Source organism: Aegilops tauschii, chromosome 6 (genome assembly GCF_002575655.3).
Source record: "Aegilops tauschii subsp. strangulata cultivar AL8/78 chromosome 6, Aet v6.0, whole genome shotgun sequence".
NCBI lineage: Eukaryota > Viridiplantae > Streptophyta > Magnoliopsida > Poales > Poaceae > Aegilops > Aegilops tauschii.
Genome location: NC_053040.3, coordinates 99,902,820 through 99,907,343, shown reverse-complemented (window position 1 = coordinate 99,907,343; position 4,524 = coordinate 99,902,820).

Here is a 4,524-nt window from a genome sequence, read left to right as displayed (position 1 = left end):
TATGCGGTTTGACCAATAAAGATCTTCGTAGAATATGTAGGAACCAATATGAGCATCCAGGTTCTGCTATTGGTTATTGACCAGAGACGTGTCTCGGTCATGTCTACATAGTTCTCGAACCCGTAGGGTCCGCACGCTTAAAGTTCTGTGACGATCGGTATTATGAGTTTATGTGTTTTGATGTACCGAAGGTAGTTCGGAGTCCCAGATGAGATTGGGGACAAGACGAGGAGTCTCGAAATGGTCGAGAGGTAAAGATCGATATATTGGACGACTATATTCGGACATCGGAAATGTCCGAGTGATTCGGGTATTTTTCGGAGTATCGGGGAGTTACGGGAATACGAGGAAGAAGTAATGGGCCTCATGGGCCAAGTGGTGGAAGTGAGGAGGCAGGGCGCGCGACCCCCCTAGCCCAAACCGAGTTGGACTAGGGGGGCGGCCCCCCTTTCCCCCTTTTCCTCCCTCTCCTTCCTTCTCCTCTTTCCCCTTCCTTTCCTCCTCCTAGTAGGAGTAGGAAAGGGGAGTCCTACTCCTACTAGGAGGAGGACTCGTCCTCCTAGCGTGCTCTACAGGGGCCGGCCGGCCTCCCACCTTGCTCCTTTATATACAGGGGAAGGGGGGCACCCTAGAACACACAAGTTGATCATTGATCCCTTAGCCGTGTGCGGTGCCCCCTCCACCATAAACCACCTCGATCATATCGTAACGGTGCTTAGGCGAAGCCCTGCGTCGGTAGCAACATCACCACCGTCATCATGCCATCGTGCTGAGGAAACTGTCCCATGAAGCTCTGCTGGATCAGAGTTCGTGGGACATCATCGAGCTGAACGTGTGCTGAACTCGGAGGTGCCGTGCGTTCGGTACTTGGATCGGTCGGATCGTGAAGACGTTCGACTACATCAACTGCGTTCTCATAACGCTTCCGCTTACGGTCTACGAGGGTACGTGGATGATACTCTTCCCTCTCGTTGCTATGCATCACCATGATCTTGCGTGTGCGTAGGAATTTTTTGAAATTACTGCGTTCCCCAACAACTGCTTGGTTCAATTCTACACTGCGATGTCCAATTGTCGTGGGTAGAATTTTGTATTGTTGTGCATGTGAGGAATAAATCGAATTTGGCTGCACTTAATACATGAGAAACATATACAAGTGCTATATTTCCTAGTTCTTAATCATGCTTGGTTTGGATAAATGGTTTTCCATGCGGATTGAATTAATCTGATGAATCTACAATGTGCTTATTTTTCATCAACATATTTTACTGATAGCATGTGAACCCTTACTTAACCTGATGACTAACTACCTTATATGTGTTGCAGGGAAACAATGGGAAGCACTGAGGTTTACAATCGAGGTTAGCACGTGCATGGTCCGTTGTCTAATATCACATTATTGTGCAATTGCAGGAACCATTTTAATATTTAGGTTTTAACAATTTGGTCTTGCACACGTAGGTCCTACTGTCAGAGGTTTTGACCCACTATTCGACCCTTTTTGCATATGGGGAAATGAGTTGTCCATGAATATCAGTCAAGTCAAGAAACTCAGAAAGATTGTTAGGATAAAGAAATTAGCGACAAAAAACAACAAGATCTTTGTGTGCACAATGAAGAAGACATCAGTTCACTATAGGATGGTACTAACTATTATACCTTGCCTTTTTTATTCCTTTGCCCCATTTCCAATATAGATAAGATATTTATGCACATCCTTGTTTTCAGGCCTTTCCAAAGCAATTCACTGATGATTACCTCTCAAACCACCTGTATGGTCAGGATGCAAGGAAGGTATTCATACAACACCCACAGTTCAATATTGAAGTGTTCCTGAAGAGGATGAAGGATGGACGGTCAATCATCCACAGGCACTGGCCTAAAGTTAGAAAGACCTTCAACATCAATGAAGGGTCAATATTCGCCTTCTCCTTCAGCAGTTTTCCAGATGAAATACATTTGTCTATGTACCGTCTATGATGCTAATTTCGAAAGGTTATAGATGTTGCATGTGAAACTTGGTCCTGGTGTAGTTGTGTAATGGGGTAGCTGAGTGCTGAAGCTATATGATGTTGTACTCTGATGTATTTCAATTATGAAAATGAAATATATTGTGTGCTTAATATGAAATTTCAATTAGATTAATAAATGGATTATGAATAATCGGATAATTAGCCTGCTAATTGGGTTTTTCTATTGCAAACGGTTATTGAGAAAACATCATGTGTGATGCATTCAATAATGCACACAGTTTCTAGGAATAAACCGTGTTAGATTAATGAACAATCACACACGACATCCTCTTGAAAACTGTTTGCGTTAGGCCACCTGGCGCAAACGTTTACCACATAAAAACTGTGTGTGATGGACAGCCCTTGACACATAGTTTCTTCTAGGCACCGTGTGTGATGAATTCAATAACGCAAACGATAAGATTGTTAATACCGTGTGCAATGGAAACGCTATCACAAACGATTTAACCGGGAAAATTGTGTCTGATGTACTTGCAAACAGAAATGTTTTCCTTGGAGCGACTGTGTGGGATGTATATACGAACGGAAATGTTTAGCGCTGGCTGACTGTGTGGGATGTACTTACGACCAGAAATGATTTCGCCTGTATAATTGTATTTTTTAGCAAAACTGTACGTATTTCTGTATTTGAGTGCTTGCCGGTCGCACACGACCTCATTTTGCCGAGCGTGTGTGCCAGGAGGGCATATCCCCGACGGTTTCCGGGTCGTGTGGGAAGGACCCCCTATCACCCACACTCACTTGGTGACGGTTCCAAATGCCGTCGCAGAAAGGGATTAAAAACCGTTTATAGCACCTCGTTGTACTAGTGACACTTGTTCCATGAATCAATACTATTTTTAGGCAAAGATGAAAACCAAGTTTTAGCACGATCTTGTAGTGAGAAGGGAAATAGCTTCAATTTAACAATATCATTATCCACATCTTTTTTCTTTTGCATATCACACAACTCAATGGAAGTATTTAGATGGGATGCAGCATCTTCACTAGGAAGGCCAGAAAATTGATCTTTCGTAACAAGATTCAGCAAAGCAACATTAATTTCATAAGATTCTGCATTAGTGACGGGAGCAATCGGAGTAATAATAAAATCATTATTATTAGTATTGGAAAAGTTACACAACTTGGTATTCTCTTGAGACATCCTGACAAAGGAAGCAATCAAGCACACACGCAGCCAAAAAGAAAACGAAAAGACAAATGGAAGAAGGGCGAATAAAAAGGCAAATCTTTTTGTATTTTTCTGAAGTCGTTTTAGAAGTGGGGAGAGGAAAATGAGAGGCAAATGGCAAATAATGTAATGCAAGAGATGAGAGTTTATGGTGGGTACTTGGTAGGCTTGATGTAGAACCTCCTCGGCAATGACGCCATAAATTCTTCCTTCTACTTCTTGAGCTTGCGTTGGTTTCTCCCTTGAAGAGGTGACACGTCTCCATCGTATCTACTTTTCCAAACTCTTTTGCCCTTGTTTTGGACTCTAATTTGCATAATTTGAATGGAACTAACCCGGACTGATGCAGTTTTTAGTAGAATTGCCCTGGTGTTATTTTTGTGCAAAAATAAAAGTTCTCAGAATGACCTGAGAATTTACGGAGAATATTTTTGGAATATATAAAAAATATTGGCGAAGGAATCAACTAGAGGGGACCCACCATGTGACCACAAGGGTGGGGGGCGCGCCCTACCCCTCTGGGCGCGCCCCCTGGCTTGTGGGTCCCCTGGATCTCCTCCGACCCTAACTCCAACTCTATATATTCACATTTGTGGAGAAAAAATCAGAGAGAAGGATTCATCACGTTTTATGATATGAAACGCCGCCGCCTCCCGTTCTTCATTGGGAGGTTTGATCTGGAGTCCGTTCGGGGCTCCAGAGAGGGGGATTCATCGCCATCATCACCAACCTTCCTCCATCACCAATTTCATGATGCTCACCGCCGTGCGTGAGTAATTCCATCGTAGGGTTGCTGGATGGTGATGGGTTAGATGATATTTATCATGTAATCGATTTAGTTTTTTTAGGGTTTGATCCCTAGTATCCACTATGTTCTGAGATTGATGTTGCTATGACTTTGCTATGCTTAATGCTTATCACTAGGGCCCGAGTGCCATGATTTTAGATCTGAACCTATTATGTTTTCATGAATATATTTGTGTTCTTGATCCTATCTAGCAAGTTGTAGACACCTATTATGAGTTATGATCCGCATACCCCAAGGTGAAAATAATTGGGATTCTTTCCGGTGATTACCGTAGTTTGAGAGGAGTTCATGTATTCACTAAGTGCTAATGCTTTGGTCCGGTTCTCTAATAAAAGGAGGCCTTAATATCCCTTAGTTTCCATTAGGACGCCGCTGCCACGGGAGGGTAGGAAAAAATATGTCATGCAAGTTCTTTCCATAAGCACGTATGCCTATATACGGAATACATGCCTACATTATATTGATGAATTGGAGCTAGTTCTGTTTCACCCTAGGTTATAACTGTTGCATGA